General features: G+C 45.9%; 1 long non-coding RNA gene across 2 annotated transcripts in view; it reads left to right on the top strand.

Moving 5' to 3' along the window:
- Positions 1–27,615, top strand: part of LOC308472315 — a 97,563-nt gene that overhangs the window by 22,334 nt on the left and 47,614 nt on the right. The window contains exons 3-4 of one of the 2 annotated variants that reach the window (XR_013983421.1): positions 3,697–4,157; positions 7,453–7,609. This is a non-coding gene — a long non-coding RNA (uncharacterized lncRNA). Of the gene's footprint in view, positions 1–3,696; positions 5,203–7,452; positions 7,610–27,615 lie in introns of those variants that run through there. The other variant, XR_013983422.1, reaches the window with a different exon arrangement.

Genomic DNA, 27,615 nt, shown 5'->3' with positions numbered 1-27,615 from the left:
TTTTTGAAACCTTTTTGAAGCTACCGTATAAAGGCTATGTATTAAGCTCAAGGAGCACTATTCTCTACTAATTGAGGAGCCCCACCTCCAGGGATGTAAAATAGGGCTGCCATATGTCCAGAGTTTCCCGGATATTACCAGGATTTCAAAGGATTTCAACAACTTTTGAGGTGTCCTGGTTTTTACTTTTTGAAATATGGCAGCCCTAGAAATGTTCTTCTGACTGAGGGAAGCCCCACCTTCAGAGCTGCCTTCCTCAACTTTCAAGCTTTGAGACAGGTTTGGGGTGTTGCTTTCAGGGAGCATCAAGGGGGCACTAAGGGGGAAGCCCTGTTGTGCAAGCAGAAGGTCTCACACAGGGCTTGTGCTGATGGGGTTCCTTAAATGAATCCCACCCAATAGCTTTAATCCCTAACAACCCTCCAGATGTTGTTTGGTTCTGGCTCCTATTGTCCCCAGCCAGCATGGCCAGTCCTCAGGGATGAATGGAGCTGTAGTCCAGGAACATCTGCAAGGCCACAGGTCTCTCAATCCCACTTTAATCCATTCTGGCATATAAACATTTCTTACTCCATTAATAATTTGATTATTTCAAAGTGCTAGAAAGAGCAGTGCTAAGCTGTTCAGTGCCATTTTCAGGGCTCAGAGGTGCCATTTTTTTCACTTCTACTGTCAAGTAATTTACTACGTGGAGGGGAAACAACAACATAACATGAGTCAATGTGAAAACACAACATAAATGTCAAGCTATGCAGTAAGCTCTGGTATTACAGTTTGCAGTCATTAAGCTACAAATCACATATCAACACTGTGTTTTATGCATCTTTGTTTCACTACAATTATATGTCCTGGGAAGCAACTGACAAGATTGAGCATACTGCAAAATAACAGATGTGCAGTCCTCACACATGACAATTTACATACCAATAGCTTGTTTCCCTGTATGGAAATGCCAGGGTCAGTATCACAATGCTGTTGGAATCAGGATTGGATTGGCAGGTGGTGACACAAGAGGTAAGAAGAAGAAATTGGGGTGGGGGCTAAATGGTGGGAACCTGAGTCAGAGGAATGGGGAATATTCCCTTTTCACCCTAACTTCAGCCACTTCAGAAGGGGGAGTGGGGGTGCTGGCTCTGCTCCCCTCCACACTTTCTTCCCCAGCAGAGAGCCTCAGAGGAGGCTAGGGAGGGCTTGGAACAGCCAAGGGAAGAGGAGGAACTGGAGGCAGCAGCAACTAAACAGGAGCCTGAAAAGGAAGGTTCAGTTTTGTCACCTTGGACCAGTGACTGCCTTCTCAGATGGGAGCAGACTCCCCTCCCCTCAAAGGCGTGTGCATTTGCAATCCTGACATTTGCACAAAGTCAGCGAGTTTCACATGTAGGCACACCACATCTTTAAAAGCTGTTGGAACATCTTCATTGTTTCCATCCAGTTCTGAACTTCTGGCCCCTGTTCTTCACCTCCTAAACCATGACGCTTGAGCCTTGTGTCTGTTACTAAGCCTGTACCATGATTTGCCTGAATAAATATCTATTTCTTACTTACAAGTAAGAGTCTCTGCTTGTGTGTTTGGGTTGGGAAAGATACCTGTCTTTCGGTTTGCAGATTGTTTCAAGGAGTGTGAATTAGATAGTTTCTCATTAAAATGCAAACAAAATTGAATTTCTCCTCCATCCCTACATCTATGGGGGTGTATGGCAACTTCAGGTGGGTTCCTGGACCTATCCTTTGAACTACGGTATTTATTCTGAAGAGGGACATGATCAAGGGAGCTGACACAGCTTCTTACAATGGGAGACGGTACCTGCCATGAATAAGCCCCCAGCTCCTCTGTGCCAGAGGTCCACCGGGACTGCTTTGAATATTTTACAACTTCCTTGAATTATTAACTATACGTTACTGACTTAATTGAAGGGGGAGTGGCTGCGGTTCCCTCGGGACATGTTGGTGGGGGGTCTTGAAGACAGCTAATGTGTCTGAGGCCCATGAATAAAGGATGGCAGTGCTGTGTGATGAGGTGTTGGTGATGGCCCCACTTCCCCCATGCTAGGAGGGAATTGGGACAGGGAACCAAAAGGGCAAGGAGACACCAGCTGCTGTGACAGAGGAGAATGGAGCTATATCAAGCCATCTGCTTCCTCCCTCTTTCTGTGATGCAATTAGATATTTGGTCCAATGGTGGGGAAGGGAGAGAACTCCTGAATATGTTAGCTGATGGATTTGAAATGGTGGTGAGGTGCATATGTGTGTGTGTTTGTGGAGAGAGGAACCAAAGCGCACCACAGGAGGCCATTGTCCTTTGTTTCAACTTTGGTATCGTGCTTCACCTCTCAGATGTGAGTTAGATGCTCAGTTTGGGGAAATGAAGGAGCCACAGCTTGAGTCTTGCAGTCTATGGAGATTCGTGGAGTTTGTCCCTCAGAGGCACTTTCCCTTCATGGTTTCATCACAGAGAGGGAATACCGTATTTTTCGCACCATTGGACGCACCGGACCATAGGACGCACCGGATCATAGAAGGGGGAGAACGGGGAAAATTTTTTTTTCTTGTTCTCTCCCTCTAAAACAAGGTGCGTTCAAGGTACCTATTTTTTTGGGGGGGGGGGAATAAAGAAAAAAAAATTCCCTCCCCAGGCACGGGGCAGGCGCGGGGGAAGCCCGAGCTTCCCCCGACCCCAGCCCCCAGAACAGCCTGCTATCCGCAAGCCTAGGGAACCGAGCCGGTCTCCCCAGGCTTGTGGAGAGGTGCGCGAAGCCCGGGCGCGCTCTTCAGTGCGCACCAGGCTTCGGAATGCAGGCAGCTCCGCGCCACCCTCCCGAGCCCCGCGCGGCTTCGCACCGGGATCGGGAGGGTGGCGCGGAGCTGCAGGAAGCCCTGGGGCGCAGGCAGCTCCGCGCCACCCTCCGGAGCCCCGCGCAGCTTCGCGCCGGGATCGGGAGGGTGGCGCGGAGCTGCAGGAAGCCCTGGGGCGCAGGCAGCTCCGCGCCACCCTCCGGAGCCCCGCGCAGCTTCGCGCCGGGATCGGGAGGGTGGCGCGGAGCTGCAGGAAGCCCTGGGGCGCAGGCAGCTCCGCGCCACCCTCCGGAGCCCCGCGCAGCTTCGCGCCGGGATCAGGAGGGTGGCGCGGAGCTGCAGGAAGCCCTGGGGTGCAGGCAGCTCCGCGCCACCCTCCGGAGCCCCGCGCGGCTTCGCGCAGGGGTCTGGAGGGTGGCGCGGAGCTGCAAGAAGCCCTGGAGCGCAGGCAGCTCCGTGCCACCCTCCGGAGCCCCGCGCGGCTTCGCGCCGGGATCCGGAGGGTGGCGCGGAGCTGCAAGAAGCCCTGGAGCTCAGGCAGCTCCGCGCTACCCTCCGGAGCCCCGCGCGGCTTCGCGCCGGGATCCGGAGGGTGGCGCGGAGCTTCAGGAAGCCCGGGAAAGCCTGCATTCGCTCCATAGGACGCACACACATTTCCCCTTCATTTTTGGAGGGGAAAAAGTGCGTCCTATAGAGCGAAAAATACGGTATATGTCCGTGCCTATCTGCCCCAATGAATCACTTTTGGGGTTCTAAGTGCTGAGGCAGTAAGTGGGTCTTGAATGGCAGCCTCCTTAATTTCCTGCATCACAAGCATTCTGGGCCTTTATCCAGTCAGTCAGGCTAGGCTCCGTGGCACAAAGGTGACTTCTAAGCTGCAGCGCTATCATCCTTTCTCCACAGCCTGAAGATTGTCTGCTGACCTCCCAAAGCAACGGAGAGGCACCGTGCCCCATAAATCCCTTCCCTCTGGGCTAGTCCCGAGCAGCTTGTCTCACTGAGTAGCAACGCAGGCCCCCCTCAAAGATGCCTCATTGCACCTCTCCAGACTGGTATTTGACCTCCAGCCTGCCCATAACTATGTCTTCTGCTCCCTCCAGCCCTTGGTTTCCTGATAACCTTGTCCGGTTCATGACCTTCAGCCTATTCAGGATTAGGCCTTCCTCCTCTGGCTCACATGGCCTCTGTCAGAACATGACCCTGTGGCAGCCTGTCACAAGCTAGGCCTCAAGCCTGACATTTCCCAGTTCCTAGATGCGACAGCTGATGAAGAAGCTCACTTTTAACCCAATAATGTCTACTGACTTTTCTCCCAGAGAAGATTTAATAAGAGATTTGATCCAGTTTTACAAGAACCAAAGCGGGTGAGTACGAGAGGAAGCTTCTGCTGGAAGATGGCTCTGTGACACGGGTGGGGGAATCCATTGGCTGGGGAGAACTGGCTGCTCGACAGAGGGGAATTAACCAGACCAGCTCTGAAATGTCAGAACAAACTCTCTGTTCAATGTCTGGAAGATTAGTATTGTGCAAATGAATAGGTGGATTTTGCAAACTTTGCCATGAAAGGTGGAAGGTCCTCCATCTTTACCGAAAAGAGATGGGATTGAAATTTCTGCCTTGGATCTTTCTTTCTTTCTTTCTTTCTTTCTTTCTTTCTTTCTTTCTTTCGGAAGGCAGGATAGAATTGTCAAAAATAACTGCAGTGTGTTATATATTGGTGGGTGGGGGGTAAGGAAAACAAATGTATGAATACAAAATAAGGAGGGCTGTTTAAGCTGTAGATCTGTTCTACTAAAAACAACAACACAAAAGCCTCTAAGGGGTTACAGCGGATCATAAGAGCATCTCTCCACTACCCTGCGGCCACCCTGGAGCTCCTGAAACTTCACTGCCACCACGCTGCACCATCCCAGGTCCTGCGAGCCCAGCACCACTTCTGCTGTGATTGCCCCCCTCCCAGCTACTGCTGTGTTCCAGACATAGGGAAATAAATTGCAATAGACTTGAAGAGTATGCAAAGGTAATACAGAAATGTTTTGGAATGCATGATATCCAAGGAAATGCTGAGAGAAGATAGCATTTTTGGCTTAGGAACAATACTTCAAATACTTCAGGGTGCTCAATGGATTCCATGTACATTATGCTAGCAATCATTCTCTGCATTCAAACAGAGTTCTCAATTGTCTCCAACAGGGATGCATGAGAACTTCAGTTTGGTCTACGTGCTATTCTTTGAAATTCATACTTCTCCAAATTTTGTGATGCAACTTTCCAACCAAAATATGCACGAATATGCATATGTGAAAGTGTGTATGTTAGTGGAAATAACATACAAAAATGCATTATATTTGGGGAGAGAAATTGCTTGCAAAAATGTTTTTATTAGGAAAAATTCATACGAAATGTATATATTGGGAGAAATGCTCGATAAAATGCTGATGAACTTTTGTAAGAACTTTAAAAGAAATCAGTTGATGTGGAAGTGTGGTGGACTGAAGATAGGAAAAATAAGAAACCAAATCTAATGCATCCACCCCTAGTAGTCTGCTTAAGAAAATTAAATTATTATATTTATTATTCAAGGTCAACAGCAGCCAGATCATGTGTGCTGTGAAGTAATTACAGCAACATGCGGTACTGACTTTGGGCACCCCTGCCTGGGACACAGTGCCCTGTAAAGCTAGAGGCAAGACCAAGGCCACATCCACACCATACATTTAAAGCACAATTATACCTCTTTAACATGTGGCATCCCCAAAAGAATCCTAGGAACTAGTTAGTTAAGGGTGCTAAGAGATGTTAGGAGACCCCGTTCCCCTCACAAAGCTACAATTCCCAGAGTGGTTTAATAATCAGTCCTTTTCCCCAGGGAACTGGGAATTGTAGCTTTGTGAAAGTAATAGGGGTTTCCTAACACCTCTGATCACCCTTAACAAACTTCCGTTCCCAGGGTTCCTTGGGGAAAACTATGACTGTGGTATAATAGTGTTTTATATTTATATATGGTGTTTTATATGGTGCAGATGTAGCCTGACTAATAGGTAGGGTCTAAGTCAAATATCAGATGACTGGATGGCTCCAATATCAGCCTGAAGTCTACTGAGAGCTGAAATATTGCCCTCAGGATGTATGTACTGTAGCCTGGACCTCCCTGGGATTGATCAGCCTCTGCTTCTGAGCAAGGCTGACATCCCTGCTGCTGCCGCCTCAGAATCTGGCATGGTGGTGAACACAGGATGCCCAGAACTAAAGGAATTTCCATAGAGGATTCATCTACATCTGTGGTTGTTGGCAATATAACATTATCGGAACAGGAGGTAGAGAAGACATAGCTCCTTGGAATTTATCCTCTCCTCCTCTATGTCTGAGAAAGTTTTTGTAACAGGGGTTGCCTCTGTGGCTGCTTCCTGAGATGGCCCAGTGAGAGGATCCCCCTTTTATGAGGGTCCCTGATGTCCTAGGATTCCTCTTCTGATGCAGATGCAACATGATGACAAGATTCTGGAAGGCAAGATGAAAGCAAGTGCTCCCCAGTTGCATTTTGTGCACAGCCACCAGCCAGGAGAATGCATCATGACATTTGGCTGTTAATATGCAATAAAACAATCTTTGTAAATTTCATTAAAATTGGGTTAAGATAAAAATATGCCAGACAGAACACAGCCAATAGAACCTTAATTGGCTCCTTCCCAGAGGAGAGCTGTGCTCCGTTTTCAGTGTTTTTGCCACCAGGACCTACAGAAACAACCACAGTTCTTACGGCTCCAGAGAAGAACTTTGGCCACGGAGACCCTCCCAAAGGCCACCCCCACAAACACCTCCTGTCCTGAAGCCAATGAAACTCAGGAACTTGGCTGCTTATGTATCCATTTTGAAAGCCTGTCAATATCTTCCACTGGCCTAGAATGGTTGGTTTATCAGGAAAACTGAAAAATCCATCCTGACAACTGTAATGTTTACACATCTGCTCCAGTTCATCTGGTTGTGTGTTTTATTATATTTTTCATTAGAGGAGAGTAAGAAGGGAGGGACTTTTCATGGAAACTTCAGATAGTAGAAAAACATTCCACTTTCATCAACTAAAGGGGGGTGTTTGCCCATTCAGAGTGAGGACAGTATTGATCCAGGAAGCATTGTTGTTTGGCTTTCTGAGATCACCATTTAGCCAAATCTGATTGGCTGTAGAGCATTTTAATATCATGTTCGCCGTGTGGTCCCTGATTGGTTGGGATTGCCCATATGACTATTCCTAGCAAGAAGACCCCCCACAAAATGGTGCTGAAATAGCAATAGGCTGTGAAAGCAGCACAGTGCACAAGGTGCATATTTGCTTCATTTGGGTGTTTCCCCCTAAGAAAATGTTTTATGTCCCTGTAATCACCACTCTGCTATGGAGAATGAAACAGCTTAACATCTGGCAGAGCCCTGTTTTTAATACGCCATAATCTAGAGCCATTCTAGATCATATGTTAGATCTCTCTCTAGCTATAGGCAGGGTCTTGCCATGAAACAATGCAAGATGCTGGTTGACCCCGGTCTACATTTATAATTAGTGCTGGGCCTTTTTTCATTAAAACCTATGCATTTCCATTGACTACCTCTCTGAATCTTCCTGGGTCCATGAGGTACGCATAACAAACCCAAATCTCTTTTGCCCAGGGGGAAGAAAAGTGTCGCTAGCTATGCCCTTGTTTGCCAAGTCCCTCCACACGGCCAGTTCATTTCTGAAGCTGTGGTAAAGGCGGATGGAGAAAAACACAACTGAGGACAGTAGAGAAGAACTATATCCTATGTATTGGATATGATGTGATACCAGGTAAGCCAAAAGAGCCTTTTGTCTTTTTGAACTTGCACATCACACTGTTATTTCATATTTAGTCTGTGATCCGCTGTCCTCAGTAGCACTGATATTCCCCAAATGAGGTCAACACACTGTTCTGGCAGGCGCTGCAGACAAAAGGTGAGAGACAATCTCTGCCTCAAAGAGCTTTCTGAGCCTGTGTAGAGACAGACGGGAAAAGAGCTAGGGATTGAGCCCAGGTGACCTGCCTGTCAGCTCAATAACTGGTGGGTGAGGAGGAGAGACTGAAGGAAAGCCAGGTGCAAGGGGGAAGGTCCCCTGCAAGGAGAGTCGATGGCCAAGAAGAAGAAGAGAAAACACTCGGCAAACACATAACAGCATTTTAAGGCATGCTCCTGTTTTGGCTTCAGGTATAATATTGTCAGTCCAGAGTGTGGCTTCCTGCTGGCTGAAAAGAGATAAAGAGAGGCTCTCCAGCTGCTTGATCCTGCCATGCCAGCCCTGAGAATTTTTATTTTTAAAAAATCACATCATAAGCCACTATTAAAATCATTCAAATGGAATAATACTAAAAATGGGCTACTTTCCTTGGCTTCAGAGAGCTGCATAAATACGGAGCAAAATTCAGACTAAGTTCAGCGTGTTTCAGTCCTGTTGATTTTAATGAGAGAAGAGTGTTTAAGCATATTCTTGACTTTGTCCTATTGAAATCAGTAGACTTTTAAGTGCCAAACTATTGTGCTAGTTTTAGCTGTGTTCATTCTCATGCATTTGCTCAGACAACTGGACACTTTAAACTCTCACCTAGGAAAGGGACTACAGATTGAAGCTTTGCGGGTTGCACTGAGGAATTAAAACAGAGAGGTGGTGTGATTTACATTTGGAGCTTGGCAACTTCAGGGCTGCTTCCAGAGATAGAGGGTGTGTTGGCTAGGGTGGGAGGAAAAATTCAGCATAGTGCACATTTGAATGGGAATCTACCTAATCCACATTTTCTGGAAACAACTCACAAACTAAAATGCAACTGTTCTTTGAAATCTGCACTACTCTGAATTTTGCAATGCAGTTTTCCAACTGAAACATGTGTACATAAATAAATATATTAGAGAAAAGTATGCATGGGGGTTGTTTTTAAACAATGATGATAATAATGAAAGATTTAATACAGAAATGTTGCAAACTGAGTAAGACAGAGAAATCAGAAACTGACAAAAACCAGAATTGATAGATTCATCTATCCTGAGTGTTGGTCATTATTGATGGCACAGTCCCAAAGAGGGCCATTTTTGCAACACCTTAAGTCACTTTTGCGTCACATAGTTTAAGATTATTCACTTCTATAATCTCCGCATCTCCTGAATCATTCCCTGATATATGAATTCCAAGGTAGAGTGCCATATTGAAGCACAGTATGAATGGGGCAGAGCAGAGATGGGGAATGTGTGCCTTGTCTCCAGATGCCATTGGATTCCAAGTCCCAATAAGCCCCAAGCCTCATGGTCCAGAGGAATGGTGGGAGTTGCATTCCAACAATTTATAGAAGGTTATAGTTTCCCCAACCCTTGATTATACAGTGGGATTTATAATATTTTGCAAGGCCAAACAACACTATTTGCCACAGAGAAAGAAAGCAGGGAAGGCATGAGCAGGACCATAAGAAGACCCTGCTGGATTAGGCCAGTGACCCACCTAGTCCAGCATCTTGTCTTCGCTGTGGCCACCCAGATGCCAATGGGAAATAGACAAGAGGGCTCTCCCCTCCTGTGGTTTCCAGCAACTGGTATTCAGAAGCATTACTGCCTCTGACTGTGGAGGCAGAGCGTAGCCATCGTGTCTAGTAGCAGTGGAGGCATGGAAGGAGGGGACAGGAGGCATTGAGACATTTCTTCATTTGCTCTGGCAACAATTATTTGCCAGCAGCCTTGTTTTCACCATTAGCCATTGAGATTCCTTCAGATGCCAATGATGAGAAGGTGGTCTTCAGTGACTTGTATAGTGCAACAAAAGTGGGACAAAAAATTAAATGGGAACATATGTCCACCCTGAAACTTTTGCAGCTGCAAACAGGGTTGAAAGGGAATTATGCATAACCACTCCAGTACAACCATGAATGCACAATAAACAGGATGTATCGAGGGACCATTAGTATTTATTATATGATTCTTGTTTTTTAGATGAGCTTCCCATGTGTTATTTAACCAATATTATAGCAGCTCTTTAAAGTAGGCAACTATTATTATCCCTTGGACTGCTAAGGCTGGGAGCAAGTGGTTTGCCTGAGGCCACCCTCTGAGCAAATGGCAGAGATGAAGCTCAAAGTAGAGACTGCCCAGCACACAGCTCGATTTCGTAACCACAACACCTTCCCACTGCTGTGGACAGTGCTAAATTAGAATAACAAAATGATTTTTGTATGTGTCCACCACAGGCAGGCCCCTTGCGCAGCAGTATGTGGTTGAGTCTCCGCCACTCGGAACAGATCGTGAGTGTGTGGAGGAAAGCTAAATCCCTTCTGTGACTCACTTCTTTAGTCTCAAGAAGGATCGGAATGGGTTGAAAGCTTTTAATTGAATTGGCTTTCTGACACAGGAGTGTTTGCATGATGGACATCATGAGTACCTAATGTCCAAGTGCTAAAAGTTCTGCTGTTGTTCTGAGGGTGGAACTGGGCATTACACACAGACACACACCCATGTAATGAAAGCCAAAACTTCTTATGGAAAAGCAGGGGCAGGGGATCAGGTAGGAGGGGAGAAGGAAGAGGAGATGCTTAATCCATTCCTCACCTGTTACTTCTCACAGCTCTTGATCACTTGCCTCTTGCTTCACAGGGTTGCGAAAGTATGTTTGCGGAGGCAGTTTTGGAGTCCTGCATCTAGTGAAGAGCAACTAGGGGAGAAGGATATGGGCAAGGAAATGATTAAGCATTTACATATAAGCTGCTTCTTTACAACTTTTTGTTTTTTGTTCCATGCATTAGTGGTTGCGTGCGCCTTAAGGCTGCAGTCTGAAGCACATTACCTAGGAGGAGTAAACTCCAGTAAACACACCAGGACAAAGTATGGTGACTTTGCTGCCAAGTAAACATGCATTTGTTTGCATTGCAATGTTCACATTAAGTCCCAGTTGCTCAGCTTACATAGAAATCAGTGGGCCTGCTGGCTTCATTACCAAAAGGTGCAAACACTGATTTTCACAGCAGCAACAGAATGTACTCTAAGTGTGCCTCTGATGTAGGTGGGTTTCATCCCTCCCTTTCAAAACTGCTCCTTTCTGACTGATGTAAGCTGCTATGTAACATTCCCTAAAGTGGGAGTCACCAGCCTTCATTGGTGCCCCCATGCAGGTTCAGTCCCTGTCATTTCCATGTAGGGCCGGGGAATACCATTGTCCGGAAACCCTGGATAGCCACTGTCAGTCAGTGTAGACAATAAGAAAGTAAGAAGAGCCTGCTGGATCAGACCAGTGGCCCATCTAGACCAGCATCCTGTAGCCATCCAGATGCCTCTGGGAAACCCTCAGGCACAACCCAAGCTCAGGAGCACTGTCCCCTCCTGCAGTTTACAGCAACTGGTATGCAGAGGGATACTACACTAGATGGACCAATAACCTGGCTTGGAATGAAGCAGCTTCCAATATTCCTATGAAGCAATTTCTGGCACATCAGAAGGCCAGGAGCAGGGTTTTGGTGTCTCCGATCTTTGATCATCTGACAGCTGCCAGCCCCTTCTTTGCATTATTTCAGACTAGCAAAGCAGCTAGAATATTCCCTGCACTGACAGCTGCCTATGTATTTTTTCATATCATTTTTGGATCTGTTTGTCCCACTCCTTGTTTACAGTAGCCGGTTGTGCTTTCGGGGAGAGTCTGGTAAAGTTTTGGCATCACACTGCAGCGACACAATTGACCGCCTATTCTTTCTCATGGGCATTTACCCATCATATTGCATTGTTGACATAGTGTAAATCTGTTACCCGTGGGAGATTGTAGCATTGTGTGAAGGTGAGTGTGTGTGTAAAATACAAATCAGTGTATTCCGGGGGATGTGGAATATGAGAGAGAGAGAGAGAGAGAGAGAGAGAGAGAGAGAGAGAGAGACCAGTTTAATATAGACACTGCAGTTTCAGGGACAATTTTCACCTTCCTCTGCCCAATCTGTCTGAGCTGTGGTTGCTAAGCATCACAAAGTATGGAATCCCCAGGATCTGTTTTTGTCGAAATCTTCTCCCCAGGATGCTAAGACCTGCCTGACAGCTGAGAAGGCAGGCTGGATTTCTGCTCTCTGCTTGCAATGCCTTTTTTTGGGGGGGGGGGGTCTGGCAGGATGAAGCAGGTTGGTGGGAAAGCTAAAGAGAGCAGCAACGTCTTTCAGCAGAGCCACAGATGACTGCTGTGCTTCCCTTTAGCTGCTCCAGGCCCTCCTAGGAAGCTGAGTCCAGGACATGATTATTTATCATTTATTGAATGCTGTCAGTGCTGCAGAGCCCTAGAGAGAGACAGTCTCTGCCCCAAGGAGGTTGCTGTCTGGATCAGACAGGCAGGGCAAGGAGGAAGGTGGCAAGGGAGGGTGTGGAGGCCAGGCTTGCTGACAGATGCTTGGCTGGACTTGAGGAATCATTTTGGCTGAGAGCATACAGGGCCAGCTGAAGACAGAGAGCACAAGGGAAAGGGATGGGAGTATTTGGGCTACTGTATCTCTAAGTGTGAGAGAAAATAAGGGGAAGGACCATAGCTCAGTGGTATAGCATTTGCCTTGCATGCAGAAGGTATCAGGTTCAATCCCCAGCATCTCTAAGTATGACTGGCAAAGGCTGCTGCCTGAAATCCTGAAAGCCACTACCAGTCCATATAACCAATGCTGAGCTAGATAGACCAATGGTCTGACTCAGTATAAGGAAGCTTCCTAATAAAGGTACGTAAGAAGGAGAGGCAAGGATTGTGTCTGCAAATGGATGGAAACCAGGGGTGCTATCTCACCCTCAGGATTGTGGGTGCCTGCCCCTGCAACGCAGGCATGTGACATCACATGCAGATGCCTGCATGTGTGCATGTGATGTTGCATTTCCATGTTGTAATGGTGGCCGCTGGTGACTCCTCTTCCTCCTCCTATCCCCTGCTAGCAAGGCACCCTTTCCCATGAGGAGCGGCTCTGACTCAGAAGCAGAGATACTTCTCTGCATCTGAGCTCCACCCCCTGGAAAAGGGTGCCTCGCTGGCTGGCTGTGGAGGGCAGAACTGAACTGCTTTTCTCTTGAAGGAAGCACTGCTGCTGCTTGCCAGCTTTTTTCATTGACTTTGTGGGTTCCCAGCCCCACAATTATATTATTGTGGGTGCCCAACCTAGAGTTGGTTCCTATGATGGAAACCAAGAGTAGGGATGGAGAAGGAATTCAATTCAATTCACATTTAAAGGTGAACCTGTCTCATTCACACTTCCTGGAACAATATGCAAAACGAAGCCTTTTGTTGAAATTTGACTTTGAAATTTGCAGTGTAGTTCACCGGCCAAGTGATGTGTAGAGAAATGCATATGCTAGGGTAAATTGTGCATACAAATGCTTATATTAACAAAAATAACATGCCAATATGTGCAATAGTAGAGGAAAATGCATGCATGTATTTTATGGGAAATTTGCACCAAAATGCTGATGAATTTTCATGAACAAATCTGATGCAGAAATGCAAAGGACTGAACACTGGAAAAATAAGAAACAAAGAAACCATCCATCCTTGTCCACGGGTGGGCAGAAGGTAGACAAGAGCCCTACAGCTGGGGGGGGGCAGTGGGTAGACCGTGTGGGCAGGCCCCGCAGTGAGTGCTGTCCAGCATTTTGTCACTCCCCTCAGTGGTGACACCTGGGGCCATCCACACCCACTGCACCCCCTTCCTTCACCCCTGCCCCATAGTTCCCTGTGAAGGGGGATTGATTGTTAAACCACTCTGGAAATTGTAGCTCTGGAAGGGGATCAGCACCCTTAACTACAGCTCCCAGAATTCTTTGGGGGAAGCCATGACAATTTAAAGCGGTATGATACTGCTTTAAATGTGTGGTGTGAATGTGGCTTAAGGTACAGTAAATTGGCAAGATCTCCCAATTGTTCAGCAACAACAAAATTATTCTCCTCCACCTTAACACCCCCCCCCCCATATTGCCCAAAATGAAGAAGACTTTCCTAAGAATGTAGTTTCACACTGAAGGACCATGAGCTCAACTCAAAACAAATTCCTGTGCTCACTCAGCAGCTGCTCAGAGGCAGCATATTCTTCACATTCCTAAGTAATGTAGGCTCTAGTCCGTGGGCCCTGGCTCCAGTCAGTGGGTCTGAGGGCTCTAATGCACACAAAGTGGATCCACAAGCCTGAAATCTGCTTTTTCTTACAATCAGCACAGCTGGGAACTGTGATGCCAGTGATGGGCTGGACTTACTAGGTCATCCCTACATTGTTGATGGGGGTGCTGTCATCTTCTCTGCTGCCTACGTAATGCCCCATGCACAGATGATCACTTGGAACTAAATAAATGCCTTAATTAGAGGAGGGCATTTTATGATAGTCCCTTAGCTGCTGTTTTAGGCAGTTGGGGGGATACATGTGATTTATCTCTCCTGCCCCACATGTTTCCCAGTCTCTCTGCAGCTCTGTGCCTGGCTAAGGAGGGCAGTAAGAGCTGTGGGCACACACTAGGGTGTTAATGTGCACATGAATCTCTGTTTCCATGTGAGCTCCAGCTTTGCATTGCTTTTCTTACTCAGGCTATTTCATTTTTTATTTAAAATATTTATATACTGCCTTTCTCATTATATATTTCTACACTGCCTTTTTCAGGGTGGTTCACAATGACATAAACATAACAATACCCAGATCCACTCATGCTATGTCCCATGGGAACTCTCTTTAGCTACCTGCTTGGCTCCTTCTCTCCCTGATGCACTTGGTTTGGTTAGATACTCCCCGCTGTCAATCAGAGTGTTCTGCCACCTTCCAAGGGGCCCAGCAATCATGAATTCTATGTATTCTGGCTGATAGGACTTTCAAGCCAAGTGGAATAGCCTCACTAAGGGCCTCTCCAGACTGGTGGGTTTTTGTGTGTGGATGTTTTCTGCAACGGATCATTGTCGCAATAATAGTGCATTAGTGCTGGATTTATGCTGGATTTCCCACACACCATTCTGCTTTACTAGTTGTTCTGTGATGCTTCCCCAGTGTTACCACACTGCTGCTGCCTGGACACTCCTGCACTGTCCTGCCTCAAGAGCAGGGCAAAAAATAAACTACAACATTTGTGGTATGAAAAGTGACAATATTTCAGGAGGGAGTTACGGAACATGCACTGATCAGAAACAAAGTAGTACGTCTGCCTTAAAACATTCGCAGGGGAAAGCAGTATTGAAAGCAGGATCATGTACAACTGCTTGGATGCTGCCATGAGTGCAAATAATCTGAATGCACAATAGAAAGGATGTTTGGAGAGGCATCAACATTGGTACTCAAACTTTTTTCTCTGGGCCACACTTTCCGAATAAAATTTTTGCTTGTGCCACACCGAATTTTTTTTTGCTTAAGAAATACATTGGAAAAGGAAAAGAAACAACTAGCACTGCTTGATTTATAACATAGAACAAAACTGTTTTATAATATGATCATGGGACATCTATAAAGTATAAAACAATGCAGCTAAAATTTCTGCAAAAAAATAATATTTTGATACTATACTGTACTGCACTGAAATGTTTAGATGTTTCTTTGATTGCCCTTGAATCTTTCTGCCATACTTGCCATCCTTTCCTGCCATACCAGTGTGGTACGCCACACCCTTTGAGAACCACTGTGTTTATACCTTTAAAACTCATTTGGTACCTGGGCCCTAGATGCAAGATGAGTTTTAAAGCAATGTCAGGATCTGAAAGAACCCTCGTTCCAAGGTGAGCTCAAGGTGAACAGAGGAATGAACAGGAGAGGGCTGGGGAGAATCCAGCTTGCTCAGCCACTATGACCCACACAGAAGAAGGTTGGATTCTGCACTTAGGCCTAGCTAGCCTCTTTGCTTTGGGACAATCAAGAACTGGAGCAAAGCAAAGAACAAATTGGTGAAAATTTCCTTATGGAATTAAAAGGGATGGCAGAAGGATAGGTTCCTTCCCAAAGTAGGCTGAGGCTCCCATGACTGTTACGCCCCTGCCCACCTGCTCCTCTTCCAATGATCACCATATACCTCACCTCTCCTGGAGGCTTCAGTAAGGAAGGACAGTGCAGAGCACCAGCCTCAGGTTCCTTTTGCAGTGGCCATGCCATTCCTCACTCCCTGCTTGCTCTCAGCATCTCATGGCTCCTTCATTTATCACCCCCAAGTCAATAGCAGCCATCTGTCATGCCTGACATGCCTTTCTCCTGAGGCTGCTCCTGAGTTGGAACGGCTTCCATGCCTTGGATCTGCCCAGTTCTTTCAACAGCCTAATGTTGTTCAGATTTCTCACAAAGCCTTCTTGCTCCTCCACCATCCCATACCCATAGGTTCATGCTGCTTTCCAGAACTCCAGCTTGCTCACGTGAGACCTATTGTTATGAGCAGCAGCAAGCCACCCAAGCCAAATGTTTTGCTCTAGACTGGGAGCAGCCAGGCTGGGGCACTCCAGATGTTCTTGGACTCCAACTCCCATCAGCGCCAGCCAGCATGACCAGCGGGCAGGGATGATGGGAGTTGTAATCCAGCAACATCTGGAAGGTACTGCATTGACTACCTCTGCTCTAGAAACTAGGCCTCAGTTGCCCTGCCTACTGAAGAATTACCTGATATGGCTCATTCACTCCACGTGCAGCTGCTAGAGAGGTAATATGTAGGATTGCCATTTTGGGGGAGGATGAATTTGCATGCAAATGCAGGTGAATGCTCACAGCATGAGAATGTACATGTAGATCTGACTGCTGCTGGCTGTGTCAGCTGTGGCATACCCAGCACTTCAGTCTCAGTACTTGAGCCACTGGGTAAGCCAGCTCATTCACATATTGCCTTTTTGCTAATTTGATGCTGAATAACACACAGGAAGTAGCCCAGGCAGTGAGCGAGAAGATAATGGGATCAACCTGGCATCCCAGTTGGCGATCAGAATCTCCAGCCAGTGTAAACCAGACCTAAAGCCAGTAGATAATTCTAAGCAAAGTTGGGCTTAGCTCTAGCAGCCCCTCAAGGCCCAGAGAGTGGCAGGTGTCAAGTGAAGGCAGTAGGGGGACAGGGGCTGCCACGTGCTGAGATGGCGTATTGCATGGGGCCTGGAACTGATCCCAGCAGCCTGACTTCTTGTCTAGCAGGCGGCTGTTCCACCTGTTCCATTTGGAGTCTCCCCACACTGTGTGTGTGTCTGTACAGGAAGGAGGGTGGTTGGGGCCGAAGAAGCTGGTGAGGCCAGATCTTCCCAGCAAGAGCCATGTCCCTGTCCTGCTATTACCATATTTATGAGGCTCAGCAGAGCGTAAGCATCCTAACCTGCTGCCGACCTCCCCCTTCGCAGCGTCCTTCCCCTTCACCAGCAAGGGTGCCATGAGATATTCATGAGCAGCCTCGTTCCTGTCGAGCTGGGGCCTAAGGCTGGCTGGCAGCGAGTGCATTTTTTATTAATGGGCTTCTGGAGTAAGGGGTATGCAGATGTGTGTGCATGCGTGCGCGTGCATAGAGCCCAAAAGTGCCAGCACGCTAGAGCGAGTCACAGGGAGAGACAGATGCACGCTGCAATCGTGGATCGCCCTAATATCCATGCTGTACATGTGGGTGCACCCATTCTGTACATATACATGCATCTATATGTACATGCCTAGCCCTGGTAGGCAGTTGCCACATATATACAAATACACATGCCACAGAAACACAAAATACAGTTGGGACATCCCAAGTACCTGTCCATTCCGTGTAGCAGTTCCCAACATTTACAGCACATTTGCATTATTCTCGCTCTGGATTTAATGTGAGAGGCTCCTTGTTTGGTGGTGTGGCAATCTGGCAGCAAGCAGAACTCAAACACACCACATAGCAAACATAGAAACATATGTGCCTATACCCTGAGTAGCATTGTGGGGTGGGGGTAACACATGCTTGATGCAACATTGTCTAACTTCACTGCAAACAAATCAGAATGAATGCTCAATAAATAGCTGATGTTGTCTAACTTCCCTGCAAACTTTGTGCTCAATAAACATGTCATCAGGAAGATGAGAGAGAAGCTAGTTCCCCATCATCACTGTCAGCTGGGATTGTGAGAGCAGTGTTGTTTTTTGTTTGTTTGCCTGCTTTCCTTTTCTACCCTAAGAATAGCCATAGTGGCTGTCTGAGTACTGCTACCAACATTAGGCCCCAAGGATACCAATAATTGCAGCATGTGCTTTGTAGAGCATAGGGTGGCTCTGCAGAAACATGTAGGTTGAGTCTCCAGTCCTGCCCCACTAATCTTGTACTGAAAGCTGGAAGCTGTATGTCTTATTGTCCTACAGAAACAAATGAGTAGGTAACAAGAATAGTGCTTCGCTTATCTCCTTGCACAAAGACCACTCAGGCCCTCATTGTGTGACATTTGGGGCTGTTTTCCTGCCACTTTTCTTTTGACACAAGTGTGTTACATACAATTCCCTGGAGCAGTAGGGACATTTAGGGCACTGATTGCTTTCAGACAGTGGGGAGGGCGGAAACATAGACTTGTATTCAACTAAGTTCCATCCAGAGTAGACCCACAGAAATTCATGAACTAAAGCTAGTCATGACCATTAATTTCAGTGGGTTTACTCTGAGTAGGACAAACACTGGCTACAACCCATTCATACCAAGGGTGCAATCCTATGCACATGACTTGGGAAGAACTGCAACTGAACTCGGTGGAGCTTAAATCGAACGTGTAAGGCTGCAAGGTTGTTGCAGAGGGATGCATTACCACTTTTAGTGATGCACATTTGTTACGTGTACATTTTATTGAATTCTTTTATTGCTGAACCTTTCCTGTGTCTATGCTTCTTCTCCAACAGCAGCAGCAACAAATATTTAAGGTTTTGATCTCTTAGCCTCATCCGGAGAAAAATGGCTTTTAAAATGCAGCTGTTTAGCACTACCCTTCTGCCCACCTCTAATGCACCTTAAATCACTCTCACCTTTCACTTTATAGCCATTTGGCAGCAGTCCTGACCCGGATGCTTGCTCTGCTGCCATGTGCTTTGGCCCTTGTTTTTGACCTATACTCCTCTGCATGGCTGCTCTGCTCCGCTTCCCCTGTTCTCCTTCTCCAGCCTAACTTGAAGTTCCTTTCTCCTATCCTGCTGCACCTGCCTGCCCATTTTCCTGCTTCTTAGAAATCCCAAGGAGCCCAGCTGCTGCCTCCATGAGCTGATCTTCCTCGCTATGATGTGTGTTCTGCACTATATGACCTTGAGGGATATTCAGTTCCCTCCTGGATCCCTGCTTGGATGCAGCACCCCTATAATGCAGTGTTATCTTCATCTTGGACTCTGTCCAGAAAAGACCACACATGCCTGGTTTGCAGCATTTGCTGCCTGATCTATGTATATTTACTCTGAAAAAAGTCCTGATGCTTAGGACACTTCAACACAGCAGTTTATTGTAGACTTGATCCTGCTCATGTGAGCAAGTTTAGTGCAGCATCCTCATGAAAACGCTGCCCTGTATTATTTCCCCATTTAATCTGGATTTAGCACTTTTGGTAGAACGGTTTGATGAGAATCAAGGTTGCTTTTTAATAATATTTTTCCTGTATATCGGTATACATAGGAATATTACACACTAATATTTCCATCTTTAGAGAGTTGTTGCCTAAGTTTCACTAATGTTTCACTCTTTAAAAGTGATGTCTCCAAAAGTGCTTTTAGACAATCCTAAAGTGAAACTCTTCAAAGACTGAGGTGTGTACACAGACCATTGGCCCATCTATTTCTATATTCCCCACAGTGACTGGCACCAGGTCTGTGGGGTTTCATACTGGGGGCATTCCCGGCTCTACCTGGAGATGCCAAGGATTGACTAGGATTGACTAAGGGAGTTGGACTAGATAATTTCTGTGGTCCAAGGAAATTATGGCTAAACATTGTTTGCATGTAGAGCAAGAGGGATTAATGTTTACAGTTTACTCTTCTTTATTAAAGTGAACTTGTGTATAGTTTTAAACAAGCTCCTGTCTCTGGTGTTTCCTAGGGCTAGTCCTTGGGCAGTCCATCCCTCAGTCTGGATTTTCTCATACCAGAGATACTCCAGAAAAGAAAATGTATGAGAAAATCTAGACTGAGGGAGAGGAAAGAGTGGCCATGATTTGGAAGGGAACATCATATGGACATCAGAGAATTAATGGAGGCACAGAAAGCTTACTGTCCACATTAAATAACAGCATAGATGAATCCAGAGTGAAACCACTGGTCCACCTAGTTCAGTATTGTCTATACTCACTGGCAGTAGCTTTCCAGAGCTTCAGGCACAAGGTTTCCCCAGCCCCACCTAGAGATACCATGAACTGGGACCTCCTGTGCTCTATTGCTCAGCTACAGTCCTTCAGCAAAGGTATAGCTCCCCTTCACCTTTCAGCAAGGAAACCACCGGTGGTGAGACGCTTACAACCAGTAGCTAGTTGCACAAGGGACAGGATGCTATTGCCTGGTTTCATCTAGGGAGACTGGCTCAGAGTTCTATAGACCTCTGATCATTACGGTATATCACCTTTGGTTGTCTGCCCACATGCAGAGGTGGACAAACCCAGGGGAAGTCCCCAAACACAAGCAACTGCTTCCTACTTCTTATGCTGTTTGGGCTAATGGGCATTCTGAAAAGTGGGAGCATGGACCATTCTTTCCTTTTGAGTTGCATGCAGAGAATCCTATTAGTAGTAGCAACAGAACTAAAGGTGGAACTGGAGAAACTCCCAGCTAATAAGAAAGAAATGCCAAGTTCCCTACTTGAGGGTTGCAAGGTCATAACCTTGGAAACAGCAAGCTGGAATTTCTACTTTTATGCAAACGTAGTAAGATTTGGATTATTCCAGTGGTGGAAGTTGGTTATGGATGGTGGTTATGGAAACTGGTTTTGTATTATGCAGGGCAGGATTCAGAATTATGTTAAGTCAGCTTTAGTGCAAGATATGGTGTCATCCACGGGTGGCGCGGGTGGCGCTGTGGGTAAAACATCAGCGCCTAGGACTTGCCGATCGTATGGTCAGCGGTTCGAATCCCCACGGCGGGGTGAGCTCCCGTCGTTCGGTCCCAGCTCCTGCCCACCTAGCAGTTCGAAAGCACCCCTAAGTGCAAGTAGATAAATAGGTACCGCTTTATAGCGGGAAGGTAAACGGCGTTTCCGTGTGCTGCGCTGGTGCAGGCTCGCCAGAGCAGCTTTGTCACGCTGGCCACGTGACCCGGAAGTGTCTCCGGACATCGCTGGCCCCTGGCCTCTTAAGCGAGATGGGCGCGCAACCCCAGAGTCGGACACGACTGGCCCGTACGGGCAGGGGTACCTTTACCTTTACCTTATGGTGTCATCTGGAGAACACACCTTTCTCTGTAAATGTAGTGGGGGAAATTGCTGCAGAAGTTCTTCCCACTTCTTTCCTTTCCAGGCACCATTGCTCATTTTCCTTACTCCTCTGTTGAAGCAGGTGGGGCTTCAGTTTTGCCCTGTAGCATATGGGTGAGGAAGGTAAGCAGTAGGACCCAAGAAGCAATGAAATGAGAGATCAGCAGCAGCAACCTCTCCCAGTAGAGGCGCTGTATTCAGTGTAAAGTTGCGCTCTCCAGGCTGAATCCTCACAACTTTACCTGCTCTGCAGCATCTTTAGCACAACTGTAAATCCTGTCCTGCCTAATCCCAAACCACCTGACATCACACATGAGTAGAAACTTGTTTGCCCATTAACAATCATGAACCCTTAGCTAGAAGAAGGTCACAACAGCACCACCTGGTGATCCCTGTCACAACAACCTCAGTCACTACAGGTGTTAATAATGATTACCAACACATACAATTATGGATTATCATAATTAATTGGCATAGAAGAAAGTGGTAATTATTTTCATTGTGCATATAGTTATCGGCAATCTTACATATTTCCGTAATAGCCAATTACAATTATTAATCAATTCCTGGGGTTTAGTAAAAAATGATGAGTGTTAGCAGCCCTGCCATAAATGGTCACTGATGTTGAAAATATAGGCTATCTGCCATCATTGGTCTGCTCAGTAATTATTGCTATTTGTTATTAATTATTACGATTGTGTTTTAACAGTCTCATTCCCGTTGAAAGCACAATGGTGTGTGAATTTGTCCTTGAGGGACTTTGCCAAGAGTAAAAATCTCATTAAGGGGCTTGAGGTTCTTTTTATTTTATTTAAAAAAATAGATTAGGATTTCTGCGTTGTGTTTTTTCCCTGCCTATTTGATTTGAATTAGTGAGATAATGAGCTCCCAGAGGTGTGAGATGCCGACAATTCCCAATCAAAGCACAGGAGAGGAATTAAAGGGAGAGAGTGAGAGAGAAAAAGTAAAGGCCTTCCTATGCTCCAAAAGATCTAAAACATCATTTTCAGAAATGGAACCAATTGCTCCTTCTGTGCCTTGTGAGCCATATAGTTCACTATGAGAACCCAGGATGGGCTCATCAGTAGTTGCTAAATCGCGCCTTTGCAGCCCTTTGCTCAGGTCTGTTTATGGCAGCATCCAATAAAAACCTCCCTTTCTGCTGCTACTGGAAAGTGGCATATCTGGGTGTGGGAACTGATTGCATGCATAGGATATTTGATTTTTTTTTGGTTTATTATTAATTTCACCTCATCAGCAAGAGCTGCACCAGGAGGGCAGCATCTGAGGTGGAGTGAGGTGGAGCTGCTCACACAATTGCTTGTGGGCATGACTTTACTTGGGAAGAATAATAAGGCTGGGTGGATAGTTTAGCAGGGACCGGCTGCCATCGGTGCATCAGAGACCGCCCAGCAGTAACGTATCTGTTGTCTTTTTGGGGGCTACTGAAAACCTTCCTCTTGCAACAAGACTTGTACGTAAAGATCTTTCCCTGTCCAGTATTGGAATTGTTTTTCATATGCTTTTATTTTTTTATTGCCTGTTGTTTGCTACTCCAGGCCCCTACTCCAGGCTTAGGAACAGAGGCTGGGGGAATATACATTTAAATAAAAGTAATCCTTATCCTCATCTCACACCCTGTTACCTTTGCTGTAAGACTGAAATTAACTGTCTGAGTGGGGGGGGGGTACCCATAATTATAAACCTTTACGGAACCAACAGGGATACATGCACTTCAAGCTAATTTCATAAGAGAATTGATTGAGCAATGCAATGAGACCCTAGTGTGTGGGAGCACTCTGACTCGTTCGAAAGAGAGGTAGAGGAAGAGAGTAGTTTTGTATATGCTCTCACCATCTATTCTGATCTCTAGGAAAGCCGGTATTTATTGGTATTATCGTTCCAGATCACATGACCAAAGCAGCAAAGCTGTGCCTGGGATTTTAGCCACTGTCTGCCTAGGCTCTCAAGGGTCAAAGGTCAAGCTTTTCCCCAGTCTCGCTGCCTGGAGATGCTTGGACTGAACCTGGTTCTGAACCTGGTTCTGTGTGCAAGAACATGCTGAGTTCTGACCCTGCCTTCTTTGAAGGGGCTTCAGGAGCCAAATAGGCCACCCTCTCAAAGCATGGATACATGTACCCAGACTGTCACTGTTTAGGTTTGCAAAAGTAAAGTGGATTATAGTGCTTTGTCCCAAAGTACAACAAATGCACTTTTAAAAATACAACAGACTTTTTGCAGTTAGAAAAGTGACAGGGAAATGCATTGAAAGTAGATCAAGATGAATGCTAATAAAGACCAGACATAAACTAACCTCTGTCTAAGCTTTGTGCAAGCAAGTAAGGATGAATGCTCAAGAAATAGGTTGTCTGGAAGTAGCCCCAAGACTGTAGGAGGGCAAAGGTGTCAGGAAATGTGCTTTTATGAAAGAGATATTCCAGGATAAGATGAGATCACATATCAGTATGGTTTTTAGAAGCAGCTTCCAGGTTTTTGTTTTGTTTTTAAATCAGGACATTTTCATCAAAGTTTAGTGTGAACCAGCAGAGAGGTCAAGGGATTAGCACTTATTAGGTCAGGTCTGGTGGTCATTTGCTACTTCCCAGCAAAGGGGAACATAATCTTTGCAAAATGTTATGAATTTGTGCCACCTGGAAAGCAGGAAGCTTAACCTGAGCTAAGGATGTAGCAGGCAGGGTAGAAATGTTGCATTCACCTTGGTGCTCAGGCCAAATAAATCAAAGCATACTTCTACTCTGAATGCAGCTTATACCAGACTATGTCTTATATATTAACCAGACCTGTGAGCCCAGGGCTCTTAATCTTTCCACCCAAACCTTCCCTGCTCCTACACTTGTCTGGCACAGCTGGAGATACTGTTATCCACCCACTTGCAACCTTGGGGTCATCTTTGACTCTACTTTGTCATTTTCTCACATCCAAGTGGTCGCAAATCCTGCTACTTCTCCCTTTTCAGCCACTCCATGAACAGCCTTTCTCTTTCTTTCTAGAGCTAGTGGTTAAACCTTGTCTATGCTCCAGTCACGTCTTATCTATATTACAGTAACCTCCTCCTTGCTGGTCTGGCTGCCAAGTCTCCCCACCTCTCCTGTTCCGCTAAATTCATTGTTCTCTCCTGCTCCTATGCTGTAGGTCTCTGCACTGTCTACATCAGTTCCAAGCATCTAGCCCTTACATTTATAGCTTTTATTCACCCTGATTATATGTTCTGGCTTATCTTCCTCTACCATACCAGCTGCTCCCTGCTTCTTCAGACCTGAGCCCCACACCTTCTTTGCTGCCCTGATCACTCCTTCCTTTTTGCAAAGTTCATCTGCTCTCGCTGTCCCTCCTGCTAGAAAGTAGGTGCACACATAGCCCCATATGGAGTTCACAGGCTTCCTTAAACTCTTTGGGGTGAACAACGGACAATTCCACAGAACCACACAAACAGATACACTTGCTTGACAGATGCCGTAGAACTAACACTGACCTCATGCCTCCATATTGCCTTGTGGCGCTGACAACCCCACTTTAGCAAATTCCTGTAGAACAGATCATCATTGGCCCCACAGAGCTTAATTCAGTGTTCATGCATCATTCACACACACACACACACACACACATGCACTTGTCATTTGCTAAGGCTTAGCCTGGTTCCTTCCTCCCCGCCTTCGGCACCTGTGCACCGTGTGCTGGGGGATTAGGGGCTTTGCTGGCTCTGAGCTATGCTGGGCCCTCCCTGCTCTGGTTATTTCCCCAGGGATGGGGGATGTTTGCTCAAGGTAAACACTGTCTGGGGGATGAAGCTGGTACAGCATTCTGCTTTCTCTTCCACTCTTCCATGCTAGCCTTGTGCTACAATTTGTCCTTGTTTACTTCCAACTTCTGCCCCTCCCAAGCCCAAGCAGATCCAATGCTGCAAATGCCCTCCAAGCCAGCTGCTCCCCACGATTCCAGACCTGAATCCCTCCCCCTTCTTCGACATTATCCTTTATCCAGCTGTAGCCTCCCTGCCTTGCGATCTACGCCCTGGACTTCCTGTAGATCTGCTAATGCCTTTCAGTCTTGACATGCACAGAAGCTCTGCATTAGTTCAGCTCTGGACTGCCCTGGCTGATTCTACTCAGTGTTAGTCTTGATTTACAGCCTTCCACATTTTTTGGTCCAAAATGTGACCAAGATACTTTTCAGCAAATCATGGGACCTTGTTGCCCTTGGTTCCAGGTACTGTTTTACTCACGCCAGAGCAATGTAGCAGGGTGAAGCGACTTTCTTCCAGAGGCAGCATGAAAGGGGGATGGTGAGGAGGGAATTACTGTAATGAAACCAAGAATCGGTGTCTGTATGGTGCACTGAAACTTCTTAAAGCCATTCCCCTTAAATCCCACTCCCCATTCCTTGTAGGGGTGGGGAGTAGTATTTAAGAACTTCAGAAGAGCCCTGCTAGATTAGACCAAAGACCTATCCAGTCCAGTACTCTGTTCTCACAGTGGTCAACCAGATGGCTATGGGAAGCTCACACACAATTGGGCTCCAACACTGGCCCACCCAGTCAGAGTACGAAGAATGGATAGTTTCTGCCCCTGCCAATCCATGTGAGACTGTAAGACCAAGGTCTGAGAAGCCTTGTGAGTTCCATAGAACGAAAACAACAGATGAAGGTTGCTTCCAGGCAATCTGTTTATTGAGCATTTGTTCTTACTTGTTTTCACAAAGTGTGCAGGAAGGTCAGATGGCAGTGGTTATATATTGAACAGCCATTCTGATTTGTTTACAGCGTGGAGCTCAAGGTTCGCCTACATGGGTTTTCATCCACCCCATTTTATCCTCACGAGAACCCTGTGAGGTAGGTTAGACTAAGAGATGGTGGCTAGCCCATGATCACCCAGTGAACTTCATGACCTAGTGGGGATTTGAACCCTGGCCTCCCAGGTCCTAGTCCAGCGCTGTAAACATCCTTCACCATACTGGCCGGTGTTATATGATGCTGCGTCAAAGCAATTGTTATCCCACATGAGGGATGTGGGAGAAAATTGATTCAGTTTAAGGTGATTGTATCAGATTTGCACTTTCTGAAACAGTATGAGAACCGAAACACAGCCCTCCTTTCAAATTTACGCGGATCCAAATGTTGTGATGCAGTTCCGCAACCAAAATTTTTACAAAAATGCATATATTAGGGGAAGTGGACATTAAAAAGTATATTTTGAGTGAAAATAACATGCAAAAATGCATTATATTGGGAAACTTGCTCGTAATAATAGGTAAATTAGTCAAAACCACATACAAAAATGTGTTATTAGGAGAAATTCACACTCAAATGGTGATTAATTTTCATGAGGGTTTCTTTTTTTAATTATAAATTGCTGCAGAAATGTGGAGAACAGAATTGAATATTGGCAAAAAAAACCTTCCACCCCTATCCCACTCTCCTGTGTGTTTCCCTATCAATTTTCTTATTGTAAAAAGTCTGATTGTGGGGAGAGGGGAAACAGATTTGTTGCACAAAAGTGCCAGATAAATTGTGCAACCCAAATTACCCAGTACGTGACTGAATCCCACCTGAAAATAGTGACAGTCTGGAAATGCCCCATGTTAGATTGTGCCACTTGCTGGAATAACTGATGTTCAAGAGCAAAATTTCACACAGAAATCTTCTACCAGGGTTGCCATATGTCCAAAATTTCCTGGACATAGCCGGAATACTGTATTCAGAAGCAGTGTCTGGGTGGAAATCGTTGAAATGTCTGGGAACATACGGACGTATGGCAACTGATGTCAGAAGTCTAGATTTTGGCAAATTTCCTTTAAAATAGCTCAAAAGGGTCTCTTTTTTTGAGTTAAACAACTTTCGCCAAAACTAAAAAAGCTCAACAACTTTGCCCACCCCACCCCCCAGCTTTTTGAAATATGGCAGCCCTACTTCAAGGGGTTGGGGGTGAGACCAGCAACCCTAAAGTGATGTTGTTACATAACAAGCAGTGTTAACCTGGTGAGATTTGGTGCTGTATAAATAAATAGGTGGCCCAGAAGGTTTTGAGGAGGATCTATACATTGCATTCAAGAATGTAAAACCCTATTCTTTCACTTATGGATAGCCAAGGTGGTGGCCATCCAGATGTTTTTGGACTCCAGCTCTCTAGCCAGCATGGTCAATGGTAGCACAAGGTTAGGAGTTGCATCATTTTATTTATTTATAAAAAATATTCATATGGCTCCGTATCATAAAAATGTATCACAGCAGTTTACAACATAAAACCAGACAATGGAATCATATTAAGTTAAGAACAAGTTAAAAACAAAAAGAAATAAAAAAACAAACATCAGTAGACCATTGTAGAGGATGTCCTTTTAATTGCCTGCATAGGTCACGATCTGGCAGAACAGAGAAGTTTTCAGAAGGCATTTAAAAGTTGGCACAGAAGGCACCCGCTGAATCTCTGTTGTTGTTGTTGATATTATTGTTTACTCATT

The sequence above is a fragment of the Podarcis pityusensis genome (genome assembly GCF_964106645.2).
Source record: "Podarcis pityusensis genome assembly, chromosome: 2".
NCBI lineage: Eukaryota > Metazoa > Chordata > Lepidosauria > Squamata > Lacertidae > Podarcis > Podarcis pityusensis.
This window is presented reverse-complemented; position numbering and strand designations above follow the sequence as displayed.